The 18993-nt window shown below is 41.0% G+C and overlaps 1 protein-coding gene across 1 annotated transcript in view; it reads left to right on the forward strand.

Moving 5' to 3' along the window:
* Positions 1 to 324: 324 nt before the first annotated feature.
* LOC122558104 (EF-hand calcium-binding domain-containing protein 4A-like) overlaps positions 325 to 18993 on the forward strand; it is a 113020-nt gene continuing 94351 nt past the window's right edge. The window contains exon 1 of the mRNA XM_043706424.1: positions 325 to 566. The gene's annotated coding sequence lies outside the window, so the exon portion shown is untranslated. The remainder of the gene's footprint in view (positions 567 to 18993) is intronic.

The raw sequence follows: 18993 nt of genomic DNA on the forward strand, positions 1-18993 counted from the left end.
ATGAAAGAGGCTATTCAGCCCATTTTACCTATGCGTTTTTTGAACGTGTTATTCCAAATAGTTCCATTCTTCCCTGTTTTCCCCCCTTTGATACAATTTCCTTTTAATGACTGAAACGGCGACCTCCAACTTTACAAGAACGCAGATCATAGCAGCTCACTGAATAAACACATTTTCCTCCTCAACTACAACTCGCACGGTCAGTCGGGATTGTGTCCCATAAATAAATATCCCTACATTAGCAAAGCAGTTTAAATACTATTCAATGCAAATTTGCAATGTAAATGACATGAGGGGGAAGTGGCGAGCCGAGGGGAGGGACATGCCTGTTAAGAATCGAGTTGTGGACCTTTAAAGGGGTTCAAGTGAAAGTGTTCCAGTGTTTTTTTTTAAAAACACACACATACAAATGCTTTTCTTTAGTTACCAGGTTTGCACGGTCCATTTCCGGAAATTGGCAGCAATAACCTGTTTGGCAAATTGAGAGAGGCTCCAGTTTTTCAATATAGTTTGGACTGGAAATATTAAACAAGTCTACACTGACTTCTGACTCTAACCAGTAACAGGTAAGATTCCCCACTGGGTAAAGTTTCTCGGTTGTTACGTACCAGTTGGTCGGCTGTTAACCAGCTCGCAATAACTAGCGTAACTGCTATTAACAGGCTGCATGTATCGGTGTTTGAGATCGCTGTTAACCTGTTCCCAACTGCTCCTCCTGGCCGGGCCAGTGGAAAAACAATTCTCCTTTCTGATAATCCTGTTTCTTTCAGCGTTTCTCTCCCTCGTTGATTATGACACTTGAAGTGTGGAGTTATTTCATTGAGTCACGGGACTGTCAGGTTACTTGCTGCTTAATGTCGAAAACTCAAGTTTCCAGGGAATCTCCCTTTGGAATGTGATCCTGGGTTGGAGGTAAATTAAAATGGAAATGTTGATCTCTTAATCCCCCGCTTCTTATTAATTGTCTGCAACATAGTAAAAACTGATCAAAAAACCGTTTAGGTTTTGTCACCATTTGCGATATTTTTTCTCTTTTTGCCAATTTTAAGTTTTTTTTGGCTTGGAAACGGACTGAGGAGGATCCCAATATCCCTGTCAAAGGTAAAGGTCGAAATTAATCCTGATTTATGGAGTATGTTTTGTCACTTGTTGGCAACTGTTTGGGACATCATTAAGAAGGAATAAAGATTAAACTCCAAAAGGTAATTGTACTTAAGTCGAAATCAAGTCTATACTTTTACATGAGACCTTTATTTCAGTTAGCCACACTTCATAAAATTCTTGGCCCACTGATTACAAATCTCCATGTTTACGCAACCAATTCAGAACCAATGAACACTTTAATGAATATATTCTTTCACCTATTCCCTCATGTGGCCTCTAGCATTCCTTTTGACCGTGTTAGATTACAGTAAAACCAATTAATTAATCTCCTTTTGATAAAGTGTCAGTTTGCTTGTGAGGGAGTGTTTAGAAAGTTATTTGGCTGTAAATTAAGCTTTGTTTTATTGGTTTTATCCAGTCACTCTGTCCCCCTACGTTGAATCACCCTTTTTTTATGGTCATCGTTAATCATGTGTACAGAAACAATCTCTTTGGCCCATCAAGAATGTTCCAGTTTATCTATTCTAACCCCCATTTTCCACCATTGAACCCTTAATAAAGCCTCTGCACTTGTAAATATTTCTTAAATGATGTAAGAGTTTCTGCCTGTACCACCCTTTTAATGGCAGTGAGATTCAGATTCCCATAACCCTCTGAGTGAAAAACATTTTTCCCCACATCACCTCTAAACTTTCTGCCTTTTATCTTAAATCTATGTACTCTGATCATTCATCCATCCACCATGAGGTCAAATGTTTTCCTGGCTATCCTATTGATCTATGACCTTCATAGTTTTATACACTTTAATCGTGTCCCCACTCAGTCTCCTCTGTTCCAAAGAAAACAACTTTCCAACATCCTGGTAAATTCTCCTGCAGTACAATCACATTCTTCCTATAACTTGGATTCCAGAACTGTGCAACATTATAATTAGTGTGGAATGTTGAATGGCTGTGACAGCTTGCATTTACATAATGCTTTTAACATAGTAAAATGATCGTGTGCTCCGGAGGGAAATGCAAAGGGGGTGGGGAAATGCATAAAGCCAAAAATACCCATAAGACATTGCAACAGAAGTAGGCCATTTGACCCATTGTCTGCTTTGCCGTGCAATGAGATCATGGATAATCTGATAATCCTTAACTCCATGTTTTTGCATTTTTACCCACAATCCTTGATTCCCTTACTGATCAACAATCTCTCAATTTCAGCCTTAAATATACTTAAAGGCTTAATCCTACAGCCCGGTGTGGTACAGATGTCTACAGATTGACTAACTACCTTCTGAGAGAAGAAATTCCTTCTCCTAACTCGGGGAGCCTTATTCTGAGATTTCGGTGCACAGGTCCTAGATGATCCTCCAAGGGGAAATAACCTCTCGACTTTGGCCGTTTTAAGTCCTCACGAATCTTGTGTTTCAATAAGTTTGCCTCTTGTTGTTCTAAATTCCAATGGGTATATTGCATCCACTGCTCCTGACGTAGTCTCCTCTACATCAGAGAGACCGAATGCAAACTTGGGGAGCGGTTCAGGGAACATCTATGAGCCGCACACTCCAATCAACCCCACCTTCTAGTTGCTAGCCATTTCAAACCCCCTCTCTCCGACAACATGTCCATCCTGGGCTTCCACTACAGTTAAAATAATTCCCTCTCCACCCTGGCCCCTTGATCTGACCTATCCATCTTCCTGCTCACCTATCTGCTCCATTCTTCCCACTGACCAACCACCGCCACCTCCTACCTGCATTCACCTATTTGCTGCCCACCCCCCCCCATTTATTTTGAAGCTCTCTTCCCCAGCCTTGACAAAAGATTCTGACCTGAAACATTGACTCTCCTGCTCCTTTGATGCTACGCTACTTGCTGTGCTTTTTACAGCTCCACACTTTCTCAACTCGGAGTATAAACCCAACCTACTTATTCTCTCCTTATTTTAACAAAAAAATCCTCCATACCCAGGATCAATCTAGTGGACTGCCTCTGATGCCAATATGTCTTCCTTCAGTATGGGTATTAACACTTTGCAACATTCCAAGTGTGATGTAATTAGTACCTTGTATGGCTTTAGCAAGACTTCCTTTTTATTTAAAACTCCAGTTCCTTTGTACTAAAGGCTAATAATTCCATTAGCCTTCCCTATTATCTGTTGAACTCATTTGCCAGCCTTTTGTACCCAATTCCCTCAGTACTGCAGCGTTTTGCAGTTTCTCCATTTAAATAATATTCTGATCATCTATTCCTCCACCAAAGTACACTTTCCCACATGTTCCATCTGCCAACTTGCTTAGCCTGTCTGTATCCCTCCTATTTTTGAGTCATCTGTAAACTTTGCTATAGTACATTCGCCTCCCTCATCCAAGACATTAAGATGTATGTTGCAAACAAATACAGCTCTAGCACTGTTCCCATTGGCACTCCAGCAGTCACAGGTTGCCATCCTGACATTTCTTTCCCCAACACCTCCCCCATCCCCCCCTCCCCCATCTCAACTCTGTCTTCTCTTCGGCAATCCTCTATCAGAGCTCATTACTCAACACTGAACTGTTATCTTCACTTAAGTATTTTTGCAAACATCTTTTTGGAAATCCAAATATAATAAATCCATTGCTTCATCTTTATGTATCCTGTTACCTCCTTTATACAGTTCTGTATATAAAGCTGTGCTGACTCTCATTCATATTACAGTTGGAACTTTTAAATGCTCTGCTATTACATCATTTATAGTTGATATAAACTGGCCTATAATTGTTTTATTATCCTCTCGTACTTTTTTGAATCAAGGTATTTGTTCCATTGGCAATCCTTAAGCATTTTTCTGGAATTTCAAGATTCTTGAAAATTTCTACCAGGGCATCCATTACATCTCTGGCTACTTCTTTTTAATATCTTTAGTTCATCCCATTTGGTCCAATGGACTTATTCTTCTTTAGCTCCATTAGATGTCCTAGTACTTTCTTAATTTGTGATAGTTATTGTATCTCTATACTCTTCCCCTTTTTGCCCCTTGAATATTTAGTAACTTTGAAATGCTATTAGTGTCTTCTACTGTGAAGACTGATGCAAAGTATTTATTCAATTTCTCTGCCATTTCCTCGTTCCTCATTGTTACTTCTCCAGTCTGTTCACTTATGGTCACTTAGGCCTCTCATTTCCAGAATCTCTTGCTTCATGTTGATATTACTTGCAAATTTAGTCTCAATTTGTTTTTTTTGGTCATCCTTTGTTGGTTTTTATAAACTTTCCTATTCCACTGACTTACCATTAATCATTGTCACACTAATGTTTATTTTCTTTCAATTTGATGTTATCCTTAAGTTTCCTGGTTAATCATAGTTGGCTTATACCCTTCTGAATCATTTGTTCTCACTGGAGTTTATCATTATTATGAGTCATGAAGTATTTTCTTAAATGCCTGACATTGTTCCTTTGCAACATTTGTTGCTAAACTCCTTTGGTCCACTCCAACTAGTTCTGCCATTATTCCTTTGCAATTAGCCTTACTTCAAGTCTAGTACAATTGAAAGTAACCTGGATTATGAACAAACTTGAGTCTAAATTCCATCATGTTACAGTCACTATTTCTAAGAGTTTTTTTTAAACTCTGACATAATATATTAAAACCGCCCTCATTGATCTGTAATGAGGCAGCTGTTCTGGTGCAGTGGGTAATGTCCTTACCTCTGAGCTAAAGGTCCTTCTTTTTTGTCCTACCTACCTGCTCCAGAAGTAACTAATAATATATCTTAATAGTTTGATTTAGAAAATATCTACGCTATCACCAGATCCAAAACAGCTTGATCTCTGACTGGATCCACAACATAGAATAATAGAAAAATGGAAGCGGGCCATTTGGCCCACTGAGTCCACACCGACCGCCGTCCCACACAGACCCACCCCTACCCTATCCCTGTAACTCTGCACTTCCTCTGACTAATCCACCTATCCTACACATCCCTAGGTAACTTGGCATGGCCAATTAACCTAATTAGCACATCATTGGACTGTGGAAGGAAACCAGACCACCCAGAGGAACATCCCCACTGACGTAGGGAGAATGTACAAACTCCATGAAGACAGTCGCCCAAGGTTCCTGGTGCTGTGAGGCAGCAGTGCTAACCACTGAGCCACCACGTTGCCCAACAACACTGTTGTTATAAGAAACTGTCAGGAATACTCTAAATTATTTCTCAAGGGTACCTCTGCCAATTTACATTTCACAATCTTCATGAAGTTTCATGACTAATATACTGCCATCATTATCTCCTGATTAATTCTCTGTCCTATCATAGAGCTACTGATAGGAGGCCTATGGACGACATTTACCAGTCTCTTTTTTTTTTTAAATATCCCTTGTTAAATCATACTTCCACTCATTTTAATTGTATATCTTACAGCACAAGATCATTTCTTGCTATCATACTTATTCCAAGCTGTACTTACAAAGCTATTTGGAGAAAGTGAGGTCTGCAGATGCTGGAGATCAGAGTAGAGTGTGTGTTGCTGGAAAAGCACAGCAGGTCAGGCAGCATCCGACGACCAGCAGAATCGATGTTTCGAACCAGAGCCCTTTATTAGGAATGAGGCTGGGAGCCTCGGGGTTAGAGAGACTAGCCTTCCTTTCCTGATGTCCTTTTGAAAAGTGACATACCATTGAATATTTTAGATTCCGTCTTTGATCTCTGTAATATCGATACGATTAACCTTTGTTTGTACTATTAATTCATTTTTGTTCCAAATAGTACATACATTCAATGGTGACCACAAAGCTCTTGTTAATTGTTGCAAAACGGAGTTTACTGATGTCATTTCTGCTGGGAAATCTGTTATCCTTGCCTGGTCTGATCAATGTGCAATTGAGACCCATAGCAACGTGATTACCCAATGGCTTCGTAAGCCATTTTAGTCACTGAGGGGTGAGCATCAAATACTGACCATGCCAGTGATGCACACGTTCCATGAAAAAAATCAAGGATAATGTCACCTCAATTGAAAAACTTCTAACTTTTACATAAAACAAAAACCAGACTCTGTATAATATATGAAATAGGAGCAGGCGTTTTAGCCTCTGAGGCCTTTGGCTGCCAAGTGAACAAGTGCAGTACTTAGTGAAAAGTTACTACTTCTATGTTTGGCTACTAACTACTGACATAATGATATAAGTTCCTAAGTCAGTCTGTTACTTGACAGCATTGTCTTCTGAGATTTGATGCTTTTTTCATAGAAACGTAGCATCCCTACAGTGCAGAAAGAGGCCATTCAGTCGGTTGTTTGCACAGACCCACCATAACGCATCTCTAGCAGAACCAGCCATCCACCCTATCCCCGTAATCCCGCATTCATCGTGGTTAATCCACCTAACCTGCACATCTTTGGACTCTGGGAAGAAACCAGAGTACCTGGAGGAAACCCATGCACTGGGAGAACATGCAAACTCCACACAGGCAGTCAGCCAAAGGCTGGAATCAAACTTTGATCTATGGCACTGCGAGAGACAAAAAGACTGCAGACGCTGGAATCCAAAGTAGGCCAGGCAGGAGACTGGATGAACATTAGCAAGTCAGACAGCATCAGGAGGTAGAAAAGTCGCTGTTTCAGATGTAACCCTTCAGGACTTGGAGTGGGTGTGGGTAGAGCTGCAGATAAAGAGGGTGGTGAAGTGGGGATAGCTGAAGACAGGCAGAGGGTATGACCTGTTGGTCAATGGGAGGAATGAATCCGGTTGGTGGCAGGGAGGAGTTGAAAGGAGGGGGAGGGGCTGGGAAGGGAGTTGGTGGACGAGAATGGAGGTTACTTGAAATTGGAGCACTGAGTCCTCTGGCCTTTAGGCTGCCCAGGCAAAAGGTGAGGTATTCCTCCAATTTACGGTTTGGTCCGTTGTGGCAACGGAGGATGCCAAGGATGGTCATATTGGAAAGGGAGTGCCTGTACACAACCCCCCTTACCTCCATCCAAGGCTCTAAATACTTCCAGATGAGAGAGAGGTTCACCTGGCTCTTCTCCAACCAAGTGTTCCTGGTGTGGTCTTCTCTACATTGGGGAGACCAAATGTAAACTTAGGGAATGGCTCACTGAGCATGGGTCCACAGGGGCTGACCTGACCTCCCAGTCACCGTCCATTTCAATTCCCCTCACCAATCCCTTTTTTTTTTAAAAAAAAGCGCAATAAGTAGGAATGTATCTCAGAATGCTGTAGTGATGGTTCACATTTGGAGCAGAAATATTTAGTAACCCCATTTCTACGTTTTGGGGGTGGGGTGAGGGGCAGAGGCAATATGAATGAGTTCTAGCTATGATATCGAATGCTAGATCAGCTAATGTTTTTGTAATTCCTGTTTGAAAGCCTGCCCAATGAACTCCCCAAAAGCTCAGTGTGTCATCTGCATTTTGAATTATGATGGTGTGAGATCAGCCAGAAATGTCCCAGATTTATTGGTTAATTCCAAATATATGCTGGGGGTTCAAGATGACTCTTTGCAATAGAGCGAGAATGCAATGCTACAACCTCTGATTTCATTTTTTCCTATGAATGTAGGCTGCAGATTCTTATAAACCTGTTTCACAATATTGCTTGTATTCAAATTCTACTGTAACAACTTGTATTTACCTAGAGGCATTTTAATTCATAAAATTTCCCAAGCTGATTTGTCGGGGCACATGAAAACCAAATATCAAACCAAACCACATAAATTATTGGAGTAAATGACAAAGAACTGGTTGATAGTTTTAGGAAATGTTTTTGGAAATTAGGAAATGAAGGAAGAGAAGCAAATGTATTTGAGGTCCCATAGTTTTTAATTCGCTAAAACTCTCTTGATTTAGAGAGGGTCCCACCACAGGGTGGCATAGTGGTTAGCACTGCTGCCTTACAGTAACAGGGGCCCAGGTTCGATTGGGTGACTGACTGTGTGGAGATTGCACATTCTCCCCGTATCTGCATGGGTTTCCTCTGGGTGCTCCGGTTTCCTCCCACAATCCAAAGATGTGCAGGTTAGGTGAATTGGCCAAGCTAAATTACCCATAGCGTTAGGTGCATTAGTCGGAGGGAATGTCGGTCTGGGTGGGTTATTCTTTCGAGGGTTGGTGTGGACTTGTTGGGCCGAAGGGCCTGTTTCCATACTGTAGGGAATCTTAAAAAAAAAAAGGAAGATTAGCAATGTACTGCCTTTGTTCAAGTAAGTATTATTGTGGGATAATGTGACAACGTCCATTTTGGCATGAAGAATTTTAAAAACAAAAAATGCATTTGGAATAAATAGTGATAGATTGCTGAACTCTGACATGTAGGAGGATATGGGTATGCGAGTACAGGTATATAATCCTTTATCAAAAGTTCTGAAATCCGAAAATTTTTTTGTGGGGAGTCATTTTGGCATGCAGACAGGTGACCCAACTCCCACATGGCGTGGTCCTGCACTGGCAGGTGTCAGTCGTGTCTCAGCGCTTGTACTATTCACACGTGCATCTGCTGTTAGGTAATGTTTAAAAATTTCACTGAAAATGTTGTTTATTTTGAATTCCAAAAAACAGCTAGCCCCAAGGATTTCAGATGAAGAATTGTGTACCTGTATATGAATTGCACAAGTTGTATTTAAGGGTCCAGCAAATATTCAATCAAAGGTTATAAAATGTTTTTATTCATTGAATAAAAGACTATGAAGGCTATGCTTCAGTTACAGAAGATAAGAAGACCACATCTAGATTAGTGAGTACAATATTGGTCAACATTTTGAGGAAGAATGTAAATGTGCTGGAATCAACTTGAAGAGTGTTTGTTAAACTTACTGCTGAAATGGCCAAGTTGACTTAGGAGGAATGGTTGACCAGGCTAGCCTTGTACTGCTGGAGCTTAGAGTAAGAGCTGACTTGATTTGAAAGATCCTGAAGGGTCTTGACAGGATAGATGTGGAAAAGATGTCTTCCCCCAGTGGAATTCTAGAACAAGGTGTTTCTGTTCTAAAAACCAGGACATGCCCATTTAAGACAGAAGAATTTTTTTTCCCACTTAAGTCATGAGTCTCTTCATTGAAAAGGTTGTAGAAGGCAAGCCTTTGAATATTTCTGTGCCTGAGGTGAATAGATTCTTGATTTAACAAGGGGGTGAAAAGTAATCTTGGGTAAGCGGGAATGCGGAGCAATTAGATCATCCATGTTTTTCTTTGAAAGGCAGAGCAGACTCAATGGGGCAAATATCCTACTCTTTCTGATTTATATGTTTGCGTGGACTCTGTCAGTAAGGGGGTTTAGTTTTGTTCAGTTGGCATGGTTGACCAATGTGCATCAGATTGGTACCTGTTTCAGATGGGTCACCACCTTATGGTCCCCATTTAGGCATGCCAGTCTGAGTCAGTCCTGTCTTTGGGCAGAGAACTTCAGGTACTGCTGAGATAGTTGGCACAATAGTTTGTACTGTCTTTTTCTGGTAGCTTATTAAGGGATCACTTTCATTGAAACCAAGCAGATTGTCTTTTACAAATCTATTCGAGGTAAATAGGTGTTGCATTTACACACAACAGGTGCAGCAGAGGAATGTGGTCACCTGATCTTCACCAGTCTGTTGTAAAAGGCCACAATTGACATTTCCTGCTTGTTACTACACTCTGATGTCAAAGCAAACAGATTTCCGTAAGCTGGAAAGGAATCACAAGGGGAGTGATTGTCTTGTTGCTAGGTAGCAAAGACGGATTGGAGCATAAAAGAATCATGAGTAAATGTTGGGTATGATAGACTTGACCTTTTTTATAAAATACTGCTTGAGACACATTCCACTTTCTGTCTCTATCTTTTTCTGTGCTTTAAAGTGCTTTAAACTTGGTTCACCTTTATTAAAAACAGCAACTTTTATAAACTCCATTGTCTTAAAGGTTCTTGAAATGCAATGTTCAAATCTATCCAAAGATCTTTGGCCATGCATATAGAGAGGGTCAAGAGTGGTAGGGATGGAAGCGGGGGGATGTTGGGTGAGGTGCAGAGAGTGGTTAAAGTAAGGAGCCTCCTGTGCCAGTCTTAGACAGGTTCACGAGATGGTCCTCTGACTTGGCAAGAGTCCCGTTCAACCCTGGCCCTGACACCATTCCCTGACTACTTCAATATTAATTTGTAGTTTTGTATCTGTACTGCAGACCATCATTTTAAATCTATCAAACTGCAATTATACAATCTCCTCCTTGGTGAAAGTGAGGACTGCAGATGCTGGAGATCAGAGTCGAGTGTGTGGTGCTGGAAAAGCACAGGTCAGGCAGCATCCGAGGAGCAGGAGAATTGATGTTTTGGGCATTCCTGATGAAGGGCTTATGCCCGAAATGTCAATTCTCCTGCTCCACGGATGTTGCTTGGCCTGCTGTGCTTTTCTAGCACTACACTCTCAACTATAATCTCCTTGGTGCCTTAATATTGCGACCCTGCCCACCACCCACCCATCATGCAGAAATGTCTATTTTGCAACCAACTCCAGTTGGTTAAATTATCCTCTACATCATCTTCAGATTATTGTTGGTCATCACTCCATATGTGTAGTGCCAAGAGACATTGACTGGTTGAAGACTAAACTTGTGATGCAGAAAGAAACACCATTCCTGGCAGTGAGAAGTAGCCTCATTAAAAATTGTAAGACTAAGTTTCAAGCCCCTGGAATACTGTCAGTGGCTTTGCATGAGCAGTACGATTGATTGGCTAATAATTCTTAAATGTCTACAGAGTTGGCTCATTTATGAAAGTTGTCATTTTCCATTGCATTAGATTCTCATGCAGCGAGCTTTATAAATTGCATTAATGGAATTCCTACTGGGGGGAAAAAAGTAATAAACATCACCACGGTAAATGTAAATTAGCTTTAACATTTCATCATGCCGTTGAAATTAATTTGGACATTTATTTGGGCTAATACAAATTTTGAAATGTTTGGTGAATGTACTCCTTTTACAAGAAGATCAATTAACAATGTGGCCTTGTTTTGGATATATTCCATACTGCCATGAATTGTACTTTGAGAGTATACTTTTTTATAATGGTGCTCCTTGCTTGTCCACCGTGCAATCCTGGTCAAAGAGGATTTTCCTAATTTCCTCACTATTGGGTAAAATAGGGCCTTCTGTCTGGCTTGGAGGGATATTCCTGGTAATTTCATTTTGTCATCTCCCACCTTCATCGGGTCCATTGAACAGTTTTCATTTTACCCTCTACATTACTTTTATAATCAGGAAACAAGTGAGGGTCAATGAAAATAACAGGGATAAAAACAGCCCCTCTGGAATTGTCTTAATTTCTATAGACTCCTAATAACCCTGGATCACTTAATACATGCAATGCTCTGCTTTTGTCCCTGCATGGATTAGTTACTTGTAGACATGTTAGTTCAAAGGAGAAAACAGCACAATCCTTGAGGATTAGTCTCTTTTTTTTTAATCTCCATAGAACTAGGGGCATAGCCTCAAAATAAGGAGAAGCAGTTTTAGGACTGAGTTGAGGAGGAACTTATTCACCCAAAGAGTTGTGTATCTGTAGAACTCATGCCCAGTGAAGCAGTGAGGCTACCTCGTTGAATGTTTTTAAGACAAAGACAATTTTTTTGCACAGTAAAAGAATGAAAGGTTATAGTGAGTGAGTGGGTAAGTGGAGCTGAGTCCACAAAAAAGATCAGCCATGATCTTATTGAATGGTGGAGCAAGCTTGAGGAGCCAAATGGCCTACTCCTGCTCTTATTTCTTATGTTCTTATTCTGGATCTATTAAAGTGATCACATTCTGTCTAACTCTTCACTGGCTCTCCTTCACCTTTACTGTTTTATTTCATCAGCGTTGTTGTCTAGATCCAGGGAACTGTAACGTCCTGCTCTCCCACCATCATCTTTATGCATGAGAAGACAAATCATCTGTCAAGGGGGAATCCATTGTATGCACATCCAGTTTTATTCTGGTTTAGAGATCAAAGCCATAATATTGTGACAAGGCCACTTTTTATGTTTTAAATTTTTAATGACTGGCTAGCTAATTGTTTTCTGAATTGGATTTTAGCCTGCAGTTATTTTTAGGGTTATTAACTCTTGCATGAGAAGGAATGACTCATGAGAAATGCAGTTCTACCAGAGTTCTGTCTATTGACTGTTTGGGAGGTTCCTGTGTTTATTGTTCATTTATAGTTCTTCCCCAAAGAAAAATATTTGTCTGTGACATCTGGCCCTCCGCTTCGCCAATACTCCTCGATCTGAAGACTTGCTAAGCGAGATACATAATCCTTCCTGAAATTGCTTATCTTTTGAGCTGAAGATACCCAAATCAAAGGTTCAAACATATAAAATTGCCAACATGCCCCAAGCAGTGCTGGAATCATGCTGGATGTTAGAATGATGTTGTCCTTTTGTGTTCTTAAAAATAGTTGGAGTGGAATCAGTTTGTGTTTTTCTTTTCATAGTATCCTCTGTAAAATGTGGGAATTTGTGATATGAAGTAGAATGCTGTCAGGGCAGCAAAACAAATGATGGCTACCAGAATTCACCCTCATAAATAGGCTACTAAGCTATTTTTAACCATGAGTTGTGGTTAGCACAACAGTCATGGGATGGTATTGAGACGATGGAAGCAAAAGGACTTCTCTTTTTTTAAAAAAAACTCTTTTGATCCTAAACTGAGAATATTAGGATCACCATTCCTTTTAGCATGGCATTACTTGAAATCTAGCAGGCAATCTCCTCCTTTCTCTCTTGCTTTTTTTTCCTCTATAAAGCTAGAATGTACCAGTTATTAGTTACTGCTGCCACTATATTTCAAATTTGAACCTTTTTCTCCCCTAAGTCTCACTAAACCGGAAGGAAGGAATCAGGAGAGTAGGGCTGGTTCTTGGTACTGGAAGGTAACGTACGTTGCAGTTTCACTGCTTTCCAATAAGAGATTTGCAATCTCCCGTGTGTGTGTGTGTGTTTACCTTGATTAAGAAGGTATTTGCTGTTCAAATTTCTATAGCTGCTGTTACTAATTAAAAGAGATCTATGCATTGGTGCCAGCATTGACTCATGCAGTTACAAAGTCAATGGTCATTCTGTCACGTGGTCAACTGTGGGTTTTTCCATACTGCCAACACTGCTGTGGATTGCGGGATAATGTGCTGCTGCCTGTGGGGAAGCTCACTGCTCTAAATGTTTCAATGTGGGTGAAGGCATTCTGCTGGCTCTCTTTGACCATTGCTCCTATCTGGGTATTGCCGCATCTCATGCCAGTGTCCCAGTGGTTTAGAATTAACTCCCAAGCTTACCAGCTGGTACAAAACTCTCATTGAAATGAAAGGGGATGCAGGTGACTCTATTACTTAGTGGTGTCATCCCAAAAAGCTGTTCCCACTACAGCTTATACTTGTATAGCACTCTTGTTTTTAAAACAGCCAGACAGCCTGAGAAGAAAGTTGGACAGGTGTTCAAAAGTTTGGTTGAATCCGATTTTAAGGGGTGTAGGAAATGCCAGAGTTTCTAGTCCAAACATTTGAAAGTGTCACATCCTGTGATGGAACAAATGGAAACAAAAGCTGCACTGGGGGCCAGAATTGGAGAATGCATCACTTAGATAGTTGTAATTCTGGAGGGGATTACAAAGATTGGGTTGGCCAATGAGGAATTTTAAAAATGAGGATGGGAAGGTCAAAATGAGGCATTTGGGTAACAGCAGTCAATGAAAGTCAGCAGGTATGAAATTGATGGGTGAATGAATACTTTGTTCAACCATGGAGGAGGGTGGTGTGGTTAATCATGTTAAAGGTTGTAGGAAGATCAAGAAGAATGAGGATGGATGGTTCACTCTGATCTCAGCCATACTCAATGGACAGAAATCTGACTGGACTGGTTCAAAAACATGGGAAAGTTATGCAAAGCAGTGGGATATGTTAGCATATTCCTTTCAAGAGGCCATCAAATAGGTGGTCGGTAAGAGGAGGATCAATGATGTGGTTTTTGGGGAGCATACAATGATGGCAAATTTGAAGAGCAATTTTGTAGGGCTTGGTCAGTTCTGTATTATCACCAGCATGAAATCTTCTCATTTAGAGCCACAAGGGGCTGGGAAATCCACAGCTGATGAATGACCATGATATCTAGTCTGTCAGCTGTCTGGCTTCAGAACAAATTAATTGAAACCTGGAAGGTTTCCAATGAACTGTGAATCATTAGATGTCTCAAAGCAGATTGGCTCCGACTCTGTATTATGAGGCTGACCATAGCTCATATAGGATTTTATCAATTCAGCTTTGATCAGAGAGACGCTGTGTGTACGTGTTACCTTGCAAGGTTGAATGGATGTCAGTCCTGGAGAATGGAGTATTTGTGCACATAGGCAGCTGGTTGTAACATTGTTTCCCTGGGGAGAGGTGTGGCACTCTCAAATGTTGTGTATAGTTCCACTCTGTTTCAACAGCTACTCTACTTGAACGAAGTCTTTGAGTGCAATTTTACCTCCTTTGCCTGTCATGCAACAGGCAAAGGATCCGGTGCAATGAACGCATTATATTCCATCTCATCTTTGGTATAAGCTTTGGTAAAAGGGCTTTTACTAAATATTTTATTGCACTTCAGCCCCCTACACTGGGCCCCATGGTACTCAAAAGGGCAGACAGATTGGCCAACTTCCTTGCGATTACACCTCACTGGTGTAGCCTGCTGGAAATCAATCCCCTATGTTCCCAGAGTTGTGACAAGTTTTAAATATTTAAAACCATGCAGAATTCCACAGCTCACCTGACTTTTAGACCCAGGTCAACAATGTACAGACCAGGTTACTGTGATTAATTAAATTTGCGTTATTACATAGATTTTATCGATAGATAAACTATTCTGAACCATTGTATTACAATTCCACTTGTTAATATTCACATACACCCACAAAGCAAAATGCATGTTATGGGCAGAGGGAAGGTCTAGAAAGGTAGTTCAGTGATCCCTATTCACAGGGTACACTAGGATGGCCTTTCTGGCATGACACTTGCTCAGTGATTATTCTCCTCCAGCTGTTTTTACCTGCCAGAGGTACAATGTGCCTGGGTTACACGTGTAACCTCTCTGGCTTGCCAGTTAAAAGCCAAAGCTTACATTTAACCGCTGCTGGGAAAGTCAGCTGGTTTACTTCAGCCTTAAGTTGATATCTACTTCTGAGAGAAGGGACAGCTCCTGACCTTGCACCCATGCCCGGATACCCTTGGAAAGCTTGCTCATGTTGTCTGCAGGTACCCTTCAAGTCTGTCCCCACTTTATAAAATTACACTTTTATTTAATGTGTATGTTTCCTTTTGGAATTTTGTTGTAGTACCCCTAAAGGGGCTGTCTTCCCTAATTTTTAAAATCGCACAACACCAGATTATATTCCAACAGGTTTACTTGGAAGCATTGGCTTTTGGAGCACTGCTCCTTTGTGTGAAGCTATAAATGTTTTGCTCTAAGTTCTGTGTCTTATAATCCTGTTTCACAGCTTCACACTGGCATCTTCACATCATGCCCTAAATTTTGATAGAATGTTGTTTATTTAAAGTAGTAGAATAAAATTGGATGAGTGTTCTTTTAAATAGACAATCTGCCAAGTTCACCTTTGCTGAGAGGTGGTCACTTTTTTTTATTGGTTTGTGCCGATTTAAGAGTAACTTTGTTCAAAGCTTGTGCGAAGATTTGTAGCTCGGGTGCTCGTTGTTGTGGTTCTTGCTGATTTAAGAGTAACTTTGTCCTGTGGGTTTGTTTCTGCTAGGAACTGAGCTAGCATTGCTCAAAAGACCTGATCTATATGGACTTCAGTAAGACATTCGACAACATTCCCAAAGGAAGACTGGTTAGCAAAGTTAGATCTCATGGAATACAGGGAGAACTAGCCATTTGGATACAGAACTGGCTCAGCTAGCCATAAGGATTGGTGCTGGGTCCACTACTTTTCGCCATTCATACAAATGATTTGGATGTGAACATAGGAAGTATAGTTACTAAGATTGGAAGTGTAGTGGACAGTGAAGAAAGTTACCTTCGAGTACAATGGGGTCTTGATCAGATGGGCCTAATTCTAAGGAATTGTGAAAATCTAAGTGATTGCATCCATTATCTCAACAAAGATAGCTATAGAAGTGCTACACTACAAGCTATCTGATCTGAGATTTACATATCTTGGTCCCATTCATTTCCCCAGAATTCTATTTCTAACATTGTTTCCTCGAAGGTTCTTATCCTCACTAGATTCTTGATTCTTCATTATTTCTGGTATTTTCTAGCATCCTAATTATGCACCTTTGTCAGAATTATAACAGGAATTGCATCAACTGCTGGTGTCACCTTGGTTGAAGTGCATCCCAGAATTTAACTTTATGAACTACTGCAGTTTCTTGTCTTTCGAAGGTTGCTTTCAATTGTTTAGGGGGGAAAAAAGAACCTGACGATGACTAGTCCTGTATGCAGATGACTTGGAGGTCATTTGGCATGTTGCAGCTGTATTGGTGAGGCCACTTTTGGAATATGGCGTGCGATTCTGGTCTCCTTCCTATAGGAAGGATGTTGTGGAAAAACAAAAGATTCACAAGGATTTTGTCAGGGTTGGAGGATTTGAGCTAATTGGGAGAAGCTGAATAGGTTGGGGCTGTTTCCTGTGGAGCATCGGTGCTGAGGGGTGACCTTATAGAGGCTTATAAAATCATGAGGGGCATGAATAAGATAAATAGTCTTTTCCCTGGGGTGGGGGAGTCCAGAACTAGAGGGCATAGGTTTAGGATGAGGGGAAAGATGTAAAAGGGACCTAATGGGCCACTTTTTCTTGCAGAGAGTGGTGCATATATGGAATGAGCTGTCAGAGGAAGTGGTGGAGGCTGGTACAATTACAACATTTATAAGGCATCTCAGATGGGTTTATGAATGTCGAGGGATATGGGCCAAGTGCTGGCAAATGGGACTAAATTAGGTGAGGTTATCTGGTCAGCATGGACGAATTGGACCAAAGGGTCTGTTTCCGTGCTGTACATCTCTGACTCTATTTGTCAAATACACTCTATACCATGAAGACAGATACAAGATATTTGTTTCCTTTGCCGTTTCCTTTATTCTCCTGCCTGTAAGGAGCCCCTAGTTCCTCTCATTGGTTTTGCCTTTATCAATAACTGAAGTATATTGTAGCAACCATGTTTCACTTACCTGCTCAATAAATCAGTTTAACCAACACAAATTCTGGAAAATGATTTATGAAGATGTTATTGAGCAATAGGACTTGATACTCCACCCCACTTGCAGGGATGTGTCATGGATTCTCTATTTAACGTCAGAGTCTCATTTGTATTTACCAAGGTACAGGACAGATAGGTACCACTCTGAGTGGCACAACACATCAAGGCGGCTTGTATGTTTACCTTTTGCCTTCTAGTAAAGTTTTCTGGAGACATTTTTGGTAGCCTTGGAGAAGACGTGATGGTGAACTGGTCAGCAGATGCTTCAGATAACAGTCGTTTGTGCTGTTTCCACTTGAACGGGTCAAAAGGATCTCCTCAGTTAATTGTTAAAATTGAAAATGTTCAAACTTGGCACAGAAGCAATGACCAACAGAACCTGCTTAACAGGAGCAGTAGCAAACAGAATTTGATATCCTAGCCAGCTGTGATATTGGGCAAGGTGATGAAAAGCACTGTAAAAAGGAGGTCTTAAGGAATATCTTAATGGCAGTTAGGGAGGGAATTCCAAAATGAAGGCCTTGGTAGCTGAAAACATGGCCACTGATGGTCGAGTTAGGTACTCCAAAAATAGACAATTATGGAGAGCTTGAGTAGCTCGGTTAGAGGAGATTATTGCAGGGGTGAGGCCATATAAAGAGGATATGAACGTAAGAATGAGAATAAATGTGTGGGCAGGGGTGGCTGATGAATAGGATTTGGTGCAAGTTGGAATATAGTTAATATAACTTTTGGATCGACACAATATAGGAGGTTGTCCAGGAGTACATGGAATAGTCTATTCTTGAGCGCTCAAGGGTTGGGTGTGGGCTGCAGTTGGAGATGAGCGAAGGCATGGAATTCAGCAAGATGAAGGAGGGGGGTGTAAGCAGAGTTAGAATTGTCAGTTGTAAAAACTGATTGAGAATTTATATTTTGACTCCGATGATCTTAGAGTGAATGACTTCCTTCCTTTCGGGACTTATGGGTGACTGAAGAGTCTAATATTAGGTCTGTGCACCTTGCCACAAATGTTTGAAGTGCTCAGTGGGTGGGTTTTCACATGCTTCTTCCACTGTTTGCATATGGTCGCCACTTGCCCCTACTGGATGTTCTCTGGTTGGCAGCTTTTTTTTTGTTTTGTTCCAGTTTGTCTGATTGAACATGAGACCAAGTTTGCAAACAGTCAAATTCCACCTCACCATGCCAAGTAGAGAGATGAAGTTGGTGGCTCAGAAACAGATTGGGAACTGAAGACCAAGGCTTTGGTCGTTTTAAAATATATCGAGAAAATTTCTGCTTGAGGGCTGGATATTTGACAAGTAGTCTGACAGTAGAAGAGTTGAAAAAGGTACTATCAAAGGAGAGTCGAAGGTGTGTAGCTGGAAAAGCACAATAGGTCAGGCTTTTGCCCGAAATGTTGATTCTCCTGCTCTTCGGATGCTGTCTGACCTGCTGTGTTTTTGCAGCACCACACTCTCGATTCTGATCTCCAGCATCTGCAGTCCTCACTTTTGCAGCTATCAAAAGAGAGCTGTCTCTTGTCACCATACAGATAGGAACTGTTGTAAGGTGAAGTAAATGGGAAGCAAGGTGATGTAAATGAGGAGCAGTTTGTAGATAACACCAAGGATTAGATCCTTGAGGTATGGAGGTAATGCTGAGTGAAGGGTAAGAGAAGCCATTGCACTGATACTGGGTAGTTATGAATGGAACCAGATTTATGACTGTCTATCAGCTGGATGACAGT

The sequence above is a fragment of the Chiloscyllium plagiosum genome, chromosome 16 (genome assembly GCF_004010195.1).
Source record: "Chiloscyllium plagiosum isolate BGI_BamShark_2017 chromosome 16, ASM401019v2, whole genome shotgun sequence".
NCBI classification, from domain to species: Eukaryota; Metazoa; Chordata; class Chondrichthyes; order Orectolobiformes; family Hemiscylliidae; genus Chiloscyllium; species Chiloscyllium plagiosum.